This window comes from Ictalurus furcatus, chromosome 13, assembly GCF_023375685.1.
Source record: "Ictalurus furcatus strain D&B chromosome 13, Billie_1.0, whole genome shotgun sequence".
Classification (NCBI taxonomy): Eukaryota; Metazoa; Chordata; class Actinopteri; order Siluriformes; family Ictaluridae; genus Ictalurus; species Ictalurus furcatus.
In genome coordinates, this window is record NC_071267.1 from 24,952,773 (window position 1) to 24,969,398 (window position 16,626).

General features: G+C 40.9%; 1 long non-coding RNA gene across 1 annotated transcript; it reads left to right on the plus strand.

Annotated features, from left to right (window-relative positions):
• Positions 1–4,726: 4,726 nt before the first annotated feature.
• LOC128617472 (uncharacterized) lies at positions 4,727–14,070 on the plus strand. Its single transcript, XR_008387571.1, has 3 exons — positions 4,727–6,131; positions 6,270–6,427; positions 13,531–14,070. It is a non-coding gene; the product is annotated as an uncharacterized LOC128617472 (long non-coding RNA).
• The last annotated feature ends 2,556 nt before the right edge of the window (positions 14,071–16,626 follow it).

Below are 16,626 nucleotides of genomic sequence, written 5' to 3' on the forward strand. Positions count from 1 at the left end.
GATATCCAGATATATACCTGTCCATAACTTGAAATGGCTATAGTAAATTTGTCAGTGTAATTGACTCCCTGGCAGTCATTAAAGTTTAGATGTCTCATAACTTTCTCTAATGGAATGAGGAAGAAACAGATGTCCTTATTGTGGGTCCTGAGGAAACTCTAGGAAGCTAGTTAGTTCTTGGTCCTCTGGGATTGAGAAAAACCTTTTGCTATCAAGTGAGGCACTGCCTAAATTTGAATAATCTTTATTTCAATTAAGAACTATTAGTAAGCACGTTCGCCTCACACCTCTAGGGTTCGGGGTTCGATTCCACCGTGGTCCTGTGTGTGCGGAGTTTGCATGTTCTCCCCGTGCTGTGGGGGTTTCCTCCGGGTACTCCGTTTTCCTCCCCCAGTCCAAAGACGTGCATGGTAGGATGATTGGCGTGTCTAAAGTGTCCGTAGTGTATGAATGGGTGTGTGAATGTGTATGTGATTGTGCCCTGCGATGGATTGGCACCCTGTCCAGGGTGTACCCCGCCTTGTGCCCCATGCTTCCTGGGATAGGCTCCAGGTTTCCCCGTAACCCTGAAAAGAATAAAGCGGTATAAAAGATGGATAGATGGATGAACTATTATGTAAGGTAAGAGGTGGCTTGCCATTTCAGGACATTGAAAAAAAAATCAGTAGCTTCAACAAAAATGGACTACAAAAAACTGGACTAAAAAATGTAGTCAGTTGTATTAAAGTTGCCGATTGTAGTACCTTTGCTAGATCCACAATGTTTGTCAATGTGTTCTGTAACCAAGTCTACTGCAACCAATATACAAATCACTTCCCAAAGCCAGTCCAATAAATGCAGGGATAATTTTAGACAAGCAAATGTAAACACAAAACCTAAAGCAAGCAAGCAAATCTCTATTTACGTAGCACTCTTACTTTGAAAACAGAGTTAGCTTGGTATAAAAGGATGATCAGCTCATGCTCACATGATTCATTCAGCTGTCAGACTTAATAACCTCTTACAAGCCAGACATCCTTTATCCAACTTCACTTCTTTGTCCTGTCCTCCAATTTCAAACAAAATTGTGAATGATGCTATGGAGATAAGCTGGGTAAGTATCAGCTAAGGAAAATTAGTGTTACATTAAAGTGTCTTTATCTTTAATCAGGTCAGAGCCATTGAGTCCAGGTGAACAGGTTGACTTCCTTTTAGTATAGAATAAAGAGTTCAATATGCCATCATGTTAGAATATCCTAGTGCTCAAATGATGTTTGCTTTTTACAGCAGATCTGGACATGCAGGGAACTTTTTATCAACTTTTATCTCTTCCTTATTTCCCTGCTCACCGCCTGCCAACATCAAGGCCTTGGTCACCCCGTTGGATACAGTGAGGTACAACGAAGCAGCATCCCCATTAACCTATACACAGGTCTGATACATAATATAAAACTATATCTACTCCAATCACTCAGTACACAGATAGTCTCAGTACATTTAAAGCTATAAATAATTGATTTGTCCCATATGATTAGCCTTGATGTTTTGGGGACAAAAAAATAGATATCAATGGTCTAGGGCCCCAAATGTCACTTCTTCTGTTAAGACCTACCATGTCACCGCCAATTACCCCCACTGAAATTCCTCAAATGGATAAAGGAATCCTAAAAGAACCTCAAGACCTTCCTGAGGAGTTCAGTAAAAACCAAAGCTGCCAAACTATCTCTCTATTGACCATGGTTTTAATATGAGAAGCTTATCACTGCCTGAAACTTGAGCAATGAAGATATAAATCAAGAAAACACCCAAGCTACACTCTTAGAAAGAAAAAAGATTCATCAGGAATGTGTTAGATAGATAGGATTCTTATCTCTATTAATGATTTCTCGGGTTCTATGGTTATTTTTTAGTATTCCCCCATAGGGACAAACTGAAGAATGCTTAAGGATGATGCTTAAAAAATATGAAACATTTTCTACCTAAGAGTGTAAGTTACACATGCACTTTTACATCCCCAATAAAACAAGGTATTTTCTGTATACAAGGTCTGCATTCCTTTTCTGAAATATCTCTACACAATATGACAATATGTTTCCAAAGAAGGATTTTCATATTGCATATGTACATATAATTTACATTCAATAGTACTTTAAGTTACTATGAATATTTAGTGATGACATTTGGTGTGATGAATGCCCCCTAGTACGTCCAGTGCATTCAATTCTATGTCAAGTGCTCATATGTCTAATGGAAAATGACCTCAGTGTGAAACTTCAGAAAGGTCAATTCCATAACCCACCATACTGCTTCTCAAATATATTCTCAGCATGCAGGGTGTACAAATGAAACATAGCAAAGTTAAATTTAAGTTTTAAGTGGTGTTTTGTTATTGAGGTGCGTGGTGTCATCATGCCAAGATCTAAAGAGTTCTGTAAGGCCTTCAGAAAAAACGTTGTGAATGCCTATGAGTGGTGCAGATTTCAGGACTGGCCGTCCCCACAAATTCAGCCCAAGAGCAGACTGTCTGATGCAAAAAGAAGTCTCTAAGAACCCCATCACATTATCTGCTAGTAAGTCGTGCAGCTGTTGGTGTCAAAGTGCATGCTTCTACAATCAGAGATTGCACAAATTTGACCTGCATGGGGGGTGTTCCAGGAAAAAGCCTTTGCAAGACTAAATGTGCACTACAAAGTACTCTGGACAGACGAATCAAAGATAGATTTGTTTGGCCACAGTAACAGCAGACATGTCTGGTGCAGACCAAAGACAGCTTTTTAGAAGCACCTCATACTAACTGTGAAGCACAGTGGTGGAAATGTTATGGTTTGGGGTTGCTTCACTGCCTTAGGGACTGGACAGCTTGCATTCATTGATTCAACCATGAATTCTGCATCAAATCAAAGAGTGCTTGAAGATAATGTGAGGCCATCTGTCCAAAAGTTGTAGTTGAACCAAAAGTGGACCTTTCTACAGTATAATGATCCTAAGCACACTAACAAATCCACCAAGGAATGGTTCAAAAAAGAAGAAATGGAGGGTTATGGAATGGCCTAGTCAAAACCCGGATTTGAATCCCATTGAAATGTTTTGGGGGGATTTGAAACAGGCAGTACATGCAAGAAAACCCTCAAATATCTTGCTGCTGAAAGAATATTGCTTGGAAGAGTGGTCAAAAATTCCAGCAAGCCTGGTGGACAATTATGCAAAGCTCCTACAAGAAGTTATTTCTGCTAAAGGGGTCAATACTAATTTCTGAGGCCAAGGGGGTACTTACTTTTTCCACAGAAATATCTCACATCTATTGATATTTTTGTTGAATAAATGATTGAAAAAGCTATTTTTCCTTGTGGTTTTGTTCAAGTATATCAACTTCATTAATAGGCACGGTTTGAAAGATGATCAAAAGTTTGCTTGTCCAAATATATCTAAAAAGCCAACAATTTCCATGGGGTGTACTTATTTTTTCACATGACTGTATATTTCTATCATAGATTTCAATTTATGTGTTATTATATGGTGAAATGTGAATAAAGCTCTTCATGAAACTAGATCAAATGGGGTGGAGCTCTGTGGCCCTGATCCACCCACCTTCCAATTTCATCCCTTGCCCCAGTGGCACTTTGAGTCATCTATCCTACATATACTGTATGTATAAGCTATGGGCGCTCACAGAAGAAATTCGTAGAGGAGAGTCCACCGATCCAGATCATTTTTCACATGTCACCTATGTGCCCAGGCCTTATTTAGTTGGTTCCCATTCTGCTCAATTCTGGACATCTAGACATCCTAGTGGGAAAGAAGTTTTATTTTCCTTCCCTGAGGCAGAGATTACAAACACTGACGAAGACTCCTACATTTTCCCCTCCATCTAAGACTCGTAGACAAGTCCCTGCAAGTCTACTCAATCCATCTCCTGCTGTCGTTGACTAAGTTTAAACCTTGCATGATAGTCGTGTTGCCCAGATTCTGCACTGCTGTGGCAGTGGTACTTTTTAATGAGACATTTCATCAGTATGGATATTGGTTGCACTGGACTTTGTGAACTGTTACCAAATCAAATAAACTCCTTCGCATGGACCCTGACAACTCTCCTGAGTCTGCACTGTTACAACTCTACACTCCTTAAGACTTTGCTGCTGTGGAAACAAAAGTTGACGCGGTGGCGCTCTGCACTTTCACCGTCACGCCAAAGGTCTCTAGAGTGAAATGGAGAGAGAGAGAAAGAAAGACATAGAGTGGTGTGAAGACTCCAGATACATCGTAATGACAGTATACAACATGCATAGCAGATCACCACAAAAAACTCGTATTGAAGCCAGAGTAACCATGATGTATTACCATTGAGGTATATGGCGCTTGCATTTTGCAATAGAAAATCTTGTCATGATTTATTACTTTGCATTATGTCTGTATAGCTATTCAGAAAAAAACCCCAGCTACATTTCTACACTTGCATCACTTGTCAAATTGAGCTCGTCTCATGCACACACCTGTGCACTCTTCAGTCTGTATAACGTATTCATTTAAATTAAATGTGATTCTTCTCTAAAGAGCTCTCGTCCGTCTAAGCTAGACTGTAAGAGTATGTCCAAGTCAAACATTTCGTGGTTCTTTTTTTCAGAAGATAATCAGACGTCATGATGATGGTGATGCAGACATTTTTGCTTGTCATAATGACATCTACAAACCTGTCTGTATAAAACTAATTAGCCATCCAATAATAGAACATGGAACATCAACACCATGGCAACTGCACATCGACCTTGATTGGTGGGACCAAGAGACTCTCTCTCTCGCACACTCTCACTCTCTCATACACACACACACACACACACACACACACATGCAATTACATGGGCTAAAAACACTTAATTAGCAGTCCGCAAAATGCTAACTTTGTAGAGGTGCAGGGACTTTTTGAAACCTTTGCACCTCCAACATGATGGATTAAGCATGTGCGTGCACACATAAACAATCAGGCATGATGGAAAAGTTCACCCTGTTCGTTTGCGATAACGCTTTTCTACTTAAGACTCTGCAATAACGGGGTTGCGGGAAATTAATGTTGACAGGCCAAGCTCTTTGCAGCACTAATGGTTGTGTGCATGTGTGTGTGTGTATTGTGTGCACCTCCATCACCTGACCTGCTGCTACAGCTTGCTTGCTTGCTTCTTCCACCGTAAACACACAGCCATAGCAACGTGCAAAGGCGGTGGGAGACAGGTAAACACTACACAGGTAAAGTCTCAGGAGAGAGAGAACAAATGAAAAAGAGCACATGAGAGACATGGTAGAGAAGTGTAATTGCTGGAGCGTGTTGGATAGGTGCAGCAGTGTGTTCTGTTTAGCAGAGAGCAAACCACCGCCTTGTTGCTAGAAGCGCCATCTTATAACCGAATATTACACACTGTACAAACGATGAGCTGTGTGGTTCATGCACAATCATGGAGTATGCACACTGAACATGTCGTCAGCTGAATACAACAGAAATGCAGGTGTTAATGAAAACGCTGTGTGTTTAGCCTGCTATTTTAGCACCCAATTAAAGGTTCTGCTCATTAAATCCCATGACAACTCCTTTCCTCACTGCAGCTCAGTTCACTATAGTGTGTTTTATGCTAAAATCCAGTTTGCCAAACCTAAACAAACTATTTTTGCCTCAATTCAATTCGATTTTATTTGTACAGCACTTTTAACAACAGACATTGTCTCAAAGCAACTTTACAGAAACATATAAACGCAGGATACAGATTTTAAGTGTGAATTGATCCCTATTGAGCGAGCCGGTGATGACGGTGGTGAGGAAAAACTCCCTAAGATGATATGAGGAAGAAACCTTGAGAGGAACCGGACTCAGAAGGGAACCCGTCCTCATCTGGGTAACAACGGATAGTGTGAAAGTAAAAGAAAGTTCATTATGGTCTGTTTGTTGAACTAGTCCACTGTTCACTAAAGGAGACCCGAGTGCAAAACTGCATGTGGTAATTGCAGTCCCAAGGCCATCACAGCAACCGTAGTCCCAGCAACCACAGCGAAAATGTCCATGTGGAATTGAGGTCCAAAACCATTTCCATGGTACTTCAAGCGGCACCGTCCTCAGCGATCTCCAGGCACTGTTTGGGGTCGTCCTCAAAGGCAGAATGTAGCCACAGGTAGTGACATGGCAATGCACTGTAGTACTTTGACGATGCGTCGGTGTCTCATAATTATTCATGAGCCTGCGTGTTCTTATCCTATGAGAAGATGCTGTCTCTTAATTATTCCTGACAGCACGTGGTGTTTTCCTACAGATGTAGTGGATGAGAGAGGCGTTCAAATGGGTCGCAAGAGTTCGAGTGTGTTTTCTAGGAAGAGCTATGAGAATTGGAGAAAGGTGGACTTTGGACTTGCTCATGAGAGCAGTTTGTGTCTACACAATGGTGCGGACTTTTCCATCCCTTCACATGAGGTATGTGTCTAATTTGTAACCATGACAGTTTTATTTGCCTTTTGAGCTAATTAAACTGCTTAAAGCTCCACAGGCTGCCGTGTGCAAAACTATGCAACGAGAGTCCGCGTCTAGGGGAAGAGCCTTCCCCCTTTTATTTGTGAAAAGCTCGAGCCTATTAACTAGCTACCATTCCGACACGTCTCCCATCTGCACTGTTTTCCTCCATAATCACACCAGGGGCTAATGATTCATATAGACAGGGCAGAGGACCTGCACTGCTATCTATTGTGTCTGCATTTAGCCCTGGGGTTTCAGGAGGAGAGAAGTCCTCTGCCTCATCTGCAAACATTTTGTCACTATCTATCTTTATTGTGAGTGTTCTGAAGGCCCGCCCCCCCTTCCTCTCCTGCCTTTCCCTGCCACGCCCACTCCCACTCCCTTCTTTGCACAGCGATCCAAGCCCATTTAAGCTGCATTTTTCAAAAACATTGAGAGCTCAAAGAGGGAGGTTTCATGACCCTTTAAAAGCTACATACCCATTAGGGTCACGGCAATGGTACTTTTTTTCATAGTGGCTCAGTTGGCTGAGAATACAACACTACAACAACATCATGTCCTATCCAGCTCACATGGCTTTCAGTTGCTTGAATGAATCACCACTGACGTGATCATGGCTCATGTGATAATAGTTACTAGATATTAGATAAAGATAAGTTATTACTTTCCAAGAATTACAACTTCTTTTGCAAAATTGAAAAAACTCTAACTCCTACCAAGAGATCTAACTCCTACCAAGAGACAGTGAAACTGTATTCTGACCTTAACTTAACATCTACACACTTGCAAGCAATTAAGCAATCTAATATTCCATCCCCAAAATGGATTTCTAAGGAAATGCCAATCCAAACAATTTCCAGAGCTTTCTCAACTTTATACCTTTTTTTCTATTATATTTTCCATTCACTGCATTATGTGTGCTTGTATCTTAGTTACAAAAAAATATGCCATTAATTTCCTGTAAGAGTATAAATAGAGACAGGGGATCATAAAGGTAAATATTTGGCTTGAAGGTTAATTAGCGCAGGAAGATGTTACCTTAGCCAGTGACATTGAGGCCTTCTCAGTGCAGCTACAGCACAGCACCGTGTACAGTTTCACTGTGATGAATGAAAGTGTGTCTTCGCCCATGCACACACACAAAGTCAAACACCCATATCAGATCCTAATGATCTTATTTGCACAAGATCACATTACAATAAGGACAGCCTTGTTGATGCACTGGGTACACACACACACACACACACACACACAAACATGTACTCAGTCCTAATGTAATCTTAACCTTGTTGGTTCTAACTGTGTCCAATGGTTCCAGTGAGATAAAGAGAGTACTTGAGTTGGTTTTCCACATCTAATCATCAGTAGAGGTAACAGGAGAAGTCCAAACCCGGGACTGTTTCCAATGTATGTTTAACTCTATGCCAGACTATTAATTCCCCTATTTGTTCCCTTATGAGAAACCGCACGATGGTGGGGTCTGTACTGGAGCGTTTGGGTATGATTGCGAATTTGGCAGTGTGTGTATTTGAGTGTTATATGGCTTATATACAGAACATACCTCTACATTTACAGTTGCAATCAAAATTATTCAACCCCCATTGCAAATCAGGTTTATTGTCAAAATTTACAGATTTTCAGCCCTTTGCCATGAACAGCTCAATTGAAATAGCGATTGAAATAGTTCAACTAATGCTTCAAGTGGTTTCCCCAAATTCAACTGAAAATGCAATCTATAATGATTTCTCCAGTTTCAAAATTATTCAATCCCCTGAATAGAATCCCTCATAACAGCACAAATATGCAAATCAGGTGTTGTCTCAAGCTAATCAAGGGCTTCATTAGTTGCACCAGGTGTGCTTGAGCTGGAACACATGAAATACCTGACCTGGCTAGGGGTAGAAAGTTTATGAACTACCTGGACGGGGCAGAAAAAGGAAGCTATCGACGGCTGCAAGCAGATTTCTGAGAAGGCAGGTTGTGAAAAACCCTCGAGTAACTGCAAAAGATCTGCAGCAAGAATTTGTGGTAACATGCACTGAGGTTTCAGTGAGCACAGTAAGGCGTGTACTAAACGCAGAAGGTTTCCATGCCAGAACACCAAGACGTACACTACTACTGACCCAAAAGCACAAGAAAAGTCACTCAAAATCATATAAATAAGCCACAGAAGTTTTGGGATTGTGTTCTGTGGAGAGATGAAACAAAACTGGAACTTTTCAGCACGATGGATCAGCGGTATGTCTGGAGGAAGAAGAATGAAGAAGGAATACTCTGTCTACAGTCAAGCATGGTGGAGGCTCGGTGATGCTCTGGGGCTGCTTTACATCCTCTGGCACTGGAAACCTGCAGCATGTGGAAGGCAAGATGGATTCATTGAAGTTTCAGGAAATCCTTGGAAAGAACGTAATGCCGTATGTGAGGAAGCTGAAGCTTGGGCGTCATTGGACCTTCCAACAGAACAACGATCCCAAGCATACCTCAAATTCCACCAAGGCTTGGTTATAGAAGTCGTCCTGGAAGATTCTACAGAGCCATCACAGTCACCTGACTTGAACCCCATAGAAAATCTCTGGTGGGATTTGAAGAAGGTCGGATGCAGCACACAAACCCAAGAATATTACTGAACTAGAGGCTATTGCTCATGAGGAACGGGATAAGATTCCTCAGGAACGCTGCCAGGGGCTCTGCATCTCGTTTTCAGCAGGTCATAACAGCAAAAGGAGCTCTACTAAGTATTCATTATAAGTTGCATTTTCAGTTGAATTTGGGGAAACCACTTGAAGCATTCGTCGTGTTGAACTATTTCAATCGCTTTTGTTTGATTTGTTGATTGCAAACAGCTGAAAGTCTGAAATTTTTACAATAAACCTGATTTACAATTGCGGTCGAATAATTTTGATTGCAACCGTATATGCATTGGCCTTGTATATCCAGAATTACAGGCAGAGATTGAGGAATTAGTTTTCTTCTCAAACAAGAGGACCTACTTCGCTTTCTTCTAATAAATAAAAAAAAAAATCTGATACAAATTCTTGATAAGTGGTCTGTTTTCTCTCAAATGGTACCTCGAAACAGAATTTCAAATCATTTCACATTGTCATCCTTGAATTAAAAAAAAAAAAAAATGTGGACTGCATACAAGTTTAAACTTCCAAACTCTGCAAAATAGGCCATGGTATTTTATACAGATGCTTTGGGGCTGTTTTACAGTTATTGGTCTGCAAATATTACCAAATTTTTGTTAAGCACCAGGATATTTTACCCTGCACTGTGGTGCCGATGCCATGAGGTTACCTGTACATGGATCTTTTACCAAGATAGTGATTCCAAACCTTAACAGAAATGGTTTCAGGAAAACAAAAGGTTGATCTGGTATCAGAAACTCCTCCTCTCTGTGTTCTCCTCACAGTTCCGAACACTGCAGGCATGTTTTGTTTTGAGTTCATGTCAGCAGATTTGTTTTATGTCATGTGATTGGATCTGACCATGTGTACTTTGTTATGATTCTAATCTTGTCTCTGCCCCTGTGCTGTTCTCACCTATTCTCTGTTCAGCCCTTGATTACTTTATTTATATCCTCCCGTGTCTTTGTCTCGTTGTCAAGATCCATCGATTGTATTGCACGTTTCGGAGAGTTTCTTGCTTCCCATGTTTCCTGACCTTTGTTTCTCGCGTGACTTCCTGGTTCTGACCTACGCCCGTGTTTACACTGTTGACTATGGATTATCCAACTTTAATGTTGTCTGCCTGTGCTTTGACCCCTGACTATGATTACTGGATGACTCTGAATAAACCACACGCTGACATTCACACACATTCCATCTGGATTTGAATACTGAAAACCTGTTGTCTGAATTGATGAGGTCATTCACGTGTGTGATGTTGCTCTCTCCAGAGACGGCTTCACCAAATATTAATTGTGGGGCTTCGTTATACCATATTTTCTGTCATATTTCCAGGAACTATGAATACACAGACAGTAATAGTTGTACATTATTCTAAGAAAGTGATCAATGGCATTTGGAGTTTCCAGTCACAGCTGTGCGCTGAGCTCTCATGGTTCAAGTGCAGTAAATTAATCTTTCTCACTTTATATCATTTGCACTTATCTCCTTTTCTCCCTGCACGCCTTCCTTGCAAAACTACCTCGAATGTTTCGAATACATTTGTGACTTACAGCAAGAACCAGTTGTCCTTTTCCACACAGAGAAATAAAAATGTGTAACGCATAAAAACATGTCTAGTAGCATGGTTTAGAATTACTGCCATTCACCACTTGACTGGTTTCTAGGCCATGCTATACTTTTCATTTGGTTTGAAAAACAAAATTCCATTTCGCTTTTATCTAATATCTTTCAAAAGGAACAAAAACAACGATGATGGCTCTGGAGGCAGAGTGTCAGATTAAGCCAGCTTTGCCCACACAAGAGCTAAGAGGCATTCAAACAGCTGGTCGCTATGACAATCCCAAAGCTAAAACAGCGCTGAAGCGTGGCACTAATGAAAGCTAATAAGACATCCAAATAGGAAATGACATTAGCGCCTGTGTGCTGTCACGACATGGGAACCGCAGAGGGAGAAAACAAAGAGAGACAAAGATGTATGGGCAGACTTTCCAACTGAGATTTTCACGCTGCCCAGATTTTTTTTCCACAAATTAAACCACTTCAAGAGCTTCGGAGATTTTTGTTTGTGAGTTAGAGCAGCCTAGAACGGATGAAAATTCCAAATGTAGTTCTTTTTTTTTTATGCGATACACACTATATGGCCAAAAGTATGTGGACACCAGACTATCATACTTACTGTATATGTGTTGTTGAACATCCTGTTCCAGATTTAATCCCCCCTTTGCTGTTATGATCATCTCCACTCTTCTGGTAAGGCTTTCCTCTGGATCAGTGGTCACCAACCCTGTTCCTGGAGCTCGACCTTCCTGAAGATGTTAGCTCCAAGCATAACCATGACAACCTGACTATTTAATCAGTGCTTTAAAAAGTTCTCGATCAACTAAAACAGGTGTGATCTTGGTTGGAGATGAAACCTGCAGAAGGTAGATCTTAAGGAAGAAGGTTGGTGACCAATGCTCTAGATTTTGGAGCGTGGCTGTGGGGATTTCTGCTCCTTCAACCACAAGAGCATTTGCGAGGTCAGCTCATCCCAAAGTTCATCCCAAAGGTGTTCAATGGAGTTGGGTTCAGGGCTCTGTGCAGGACACTTGAGTTGTTTCACTTCAACTTTGCCAAACCGTTTCTTCATGGAGCTCGCTTTGTCATGATAGAACAGGTTTGGGCCTGTTAGTTCCAGTGAAGGGTAATTCTACACCATACAAAGACATCATTTGGGATGTTCAATTGTGTGCTTAGCTGGTGTAATTCACAACCGACCTATAAAGCTAGATAATGATATATCTGGCTCTACAGTATATTTGTAAATGATAGGAATTTTCATGCTATCCCAGCTATTTTGTGTTATACACAGTCTATATGTAACCCAATACCTTGCAACCTCCCTGCCTTCAATAAGATCCCAGAAACACACCTTTAGGCTACAACAATAGCCGTGCGTGGAGCTGCCTGCTAAATAAAAAATGACAGACAGTGGTGTTAACACATCAAGTTTCCTAATAACTCATTTGCACAAGTAATAGCTGTCACAGTTGAAGCTCAAACCTCATCAAAAAAAGGAGAGGGTGAAAGAAAAATCAGTGTAGTACGAAGCAGCATTTGTCACAACCCGGTCTTAGATTCCTCTGGATCAAATTGCTCTCCAATTACCCTGTATATTTTCCAGACCTATGAGTGAAAACACAACAGCAGTGTCCAAATGGAAAAGACATAATGAGATATATGACATGCTAAACTGGCCACGTCTCAGGAGAATGGAAATCAGAGCGGTTCAGAAGTTCAGCTTGACCAGGGCTTGAAGAGACGCTTGTTCCACGCTGGCTGATCTTTGATCTTTGACCAGGATCAAATTTAAAACCACTTGGGATTTTTTTTTGTGTGCCAAACGCCCCAAGAACTGTGGTTAGAGTGTTCCAGAGAAATTTGATGACCTCCTTCAAACCCGCAGCCATCGCGGTCAAGTCTGATCTTTTGTGGATCGAGTTGAAGCCCCTAATTTGGAGACAATGCCCTCTTTGGTTCCTCAGCTTGAGGAACAGCACTCTATATGCTCCATGTTATGGGAACAAAATGATGAAAGAGTATTAGGACTTCTGTACCCCTGATACATACACAAATGTACATAAGAAAATGCACACGCACACACACACACACACACACACATATTCACAAGCACATATATTTGTCTTTCTATACTGGTTTAATTTTTGTCCTTGTTTGTATTGTTACAGTTTATTTTTTATTTATACGCAGATGAGTTTGTTTGAAGATGTAACATTCACTATGCTAACATACTAGTGTACTAATGTGTCCCAACACTTTCGGTATAGTCCATTAAATATCTTGTATAGAACAAACTCAGTTTAGCACTATTCAAACTGTTAGTTTCTTTAGTTTCTCAGAGTGATATCTGTATAATGTTTCTCTAAAAGAAAACTCTCACATCCAGACCATTATAAATTTATAGCAAGCACACACACACACACACACACACACACACACACACTGTCCTTTCATCCCCTTTCAATCCAATCCACTTTGTTACACTAGGCTTCAAGGAAACTAATCCACAGCGATTAAGAGAACTGATGGAGCAGATGTCATTTGAACCAGAGGAAGGAGTTTTTGTGGAATGGGAATCCCAAGATTGCTACTTCATGTTCTCCTAATATCCCTTCTTTTAGTGTTTTTTCAGTTCTCAAATCTGATTTGGTCGGAGAGTCTTGATTAATTTTCAGTAAGAGCTGCTTTACCAGTAGCTAGACGAATTCCAGGTAAAACTAATGGACTCGTTCTAATACGTTATCATTTCTATAGTAACAACTTACAAAGGGACTTGTATGGTAGACACGTCACGGTTTTAAGAAAGCTTGTGTAATTATTCAAACATGTTTCTATATGACACAACAGTAACATCCCTCCATCCCATTTTCCCAGACACAGGGTCACGGGGAGCCTATCCCAGGGAACTTGGGGCACGAGGTGGGGGACAGCCTGGAGGGGGTGCCAACCCACTGGAGGACACAATCACACACACATTCACACTCTATGGACAATTTGGAAATGCCAATCTGCCTACAACGCATGTCTTTGGACTTGGGAGGAAACTAGAGTACATGCCATGGCCATCCCAGTCCCATGACTGAGAAAACCTGTAGGGTGAACTGAAGAGGAGAGTCCACCAGCGTGGACCTCGAAATTTGAAGGATCTGGAGAGATTCTGTATGGAGTCACGGTCTCAGATCCCTTCGCCATGTATTCTCCAACCTCATCAGGCTTTATAGGAGAAGACTCAGAACTTTTATCTTGGCAAAGGGAGGTAGCACAAAGTATTGACTAAAAGGGTGCCAATAATTGTGGTACACATATATTTCACAATTATCAAAAGGTTAAACAATAAAGATAATTTTTCACAGCTTTCTTTGTTCATATTTACCAAGGGTGCTAATATTAGTGGAGGGCACTGTAAATATTATAACTCTAGCATGAAGACAATTTAGAATTTATGTTCGTAACGTACATTTAGATATACGTTATTTACATCTATATCTATAACGCATGTACTAATGACCCAGAGGTTGACATTCCATCTGAGAGTACAGTGGAGTTCTAACTCTGCTAGGTGTTATACTTTGCCTTCTTCAGATCAGGAACTGGAGACAATGAGGTTTGTCGCAAATCATTTTTTCTGTTGATTTTGTCTCACATTTTTGGATTGGTGTCTTGTGGCAGAATACACCCACATTTTATTTTTTTTTCCAGAATTGCACCATGTAATGGGAAACATTTACTTGATCTGAACAAAATGACAGTATTAAGTAGAACGTGCACGACTCTTCTACAACTCGTCGCACTATATTATGATTGAAACTTGACTGACCAACCTAACAAAAAACGTAGTTAGTGATTAAGATATAAATGAATCATCAAATTCTGAAACAGGCCTTGTTCCCATTCAAAAACCATGGGGAGGTGCAAACTTTTGCCCTCAACTGCACTTCCTCAATTTCATAGTGCCAGCTGTTGGAGTGTAAAATGAAACCAAAAAATAATAGATTACAGGCAGTACTTCTGTGCGTATACTTACTGACATGGTGTTAGGGTATATTGTCTGTTACGGAAACAAGGGCAATATTGGGACAATTCCCGGAAGGTGACCTTTGACCCATGGCCTTTTCCTTGCCAAAAACAGTACATCCCTAAAAGTTTTCCTTTTAAATATCGGTCTGCTGTGGTTTCACGTTACATTCCAGCTGTCTCCTTTTTCCCACTTCGCTAGTGAAAATGACCTCAGCAGCTCCCTTGGAAACTTGGGGACCGAGACAATTCTGAAAAGAGGTCAGATTATTTAAAAACAGACAGCATCAAGATAACCCCCCCCCCACACACACACACACACACACACACACACACACATACACAGAATTCATTCTCTCTTATTCATACTCGAAGCTGTCCAGAATGGGCAGAGCACAACTGTTTCTGCTGACACATTAAGGTCAGTAAGGTCAGTATGGTTAGACACACACACACACACATACACAATTGTGGGAAATCCCAAGGGGAGGGGTATGCACTGCTGACCCTCGTGAAAGCAGACACATGTCCACTGTGTTAGGTTCATCATAATCATCTTGTCGTAATCGTGTGTTTTCTGATGCACTGGTTATTCCCTTTTCCCTTAATAATAATTCTTCGTATATATAAAAGCTTACCTTATTTACAGTAGACTTGCCTTATGCTTGTGCCTTTTGGTTTATCAGGAAAAGCCTCATTTACAGTATTCATCATGTGTCATGTGTTCGTTATGTTGGCCGGTAAATATATAAACAAACCAAAAATTGTGCAACATTAATTCAAAATCAGGACGGGGAGGTCCTTACTGAACGTTACATGCTCGTTGCTGATTGGCTACAGCACGTCAGTCTGAGAGACAATGGAAACAGTGAGCTGGAGGATGCTTACAGTAAGAGTACCATGAGTCTTAATGGATCTATTAATGCTTTTAATTGTACTTAATGTTATTAAGGACATTCGGCATAATCACTCCTCACTATAATAATAAAAAAACTTTATCAGACCTATCATTTCTGGCTTTAGTTAATGTTCATGTGGTTCTGAATTTACTGTTTTGTCATTACATTGCAACAGAGTGAAATTCTTTTCTTCGCACATCCAAGCATGTTAGGAAGCTGGGGTTAGAACGCAGGGTTAGCCATGATACGGTACACCTGGAACAGAGAGGGTTAAGGGTCTTGCTCAGGGGCCCAACAATGGCGGCCCTTGGAGGTGCTGGGGCTCGAACCCACAATCGTCTGATCAGTAACCGAGAGCCTTAACCACTGCCAATGTAATAAGAAGCAATGAAACTGTTCATACCACACTTCTTAAAGACATCCAGGGACCGTTTGGACCAACAGAGCTTAGGTCTGGTAGCAATTTGGTCGATTCAATTTAATAAAGTTGCGCTAATTTTTCACTAAAGCTTGGACAGAACGAATTATAAAGCATTTTTAGTCTACTTGCTGGTTTTTCCACAGAGTATTATTAGGGACCGATGAATCCTCTCCGAGTACGTTAATGCTTAAACCCTCCCTCTGTTAAATAATTGGTCGTTTTTAGCTTCCACATCATCCTATTTGCTGTTAACAAATGCCTTAAAGTGGATCATTTTTTGCTTTCATGGAACCCAGAACAACAGCACCAGCAATAATCAAAAGTAAACATACACAGAATACTATAAAGAAGTAAGGCTGGGGCGGATTTCTTTCTAGCTGAAACTGTAGACCACTCTAGGGGTGTCTAATCTTATCCGCAAAGGGTTTTCATTCCAACCGACTAGAGCCACACCTGATTCCACCTGTTTAATCAGTTGATCTTGGCTTTCAGTAGATTCAGGTGTGGCTCCTGCTTGGTTGGAATGAAAACCTGGACCCACACCGGTCCTTTCCGGATAAGATCGGACACTCCTGCTGTAGACTGACACAGCTAGTCGTGTCAGGTGATTTACACACAGTGAAAAAAATCCATAAC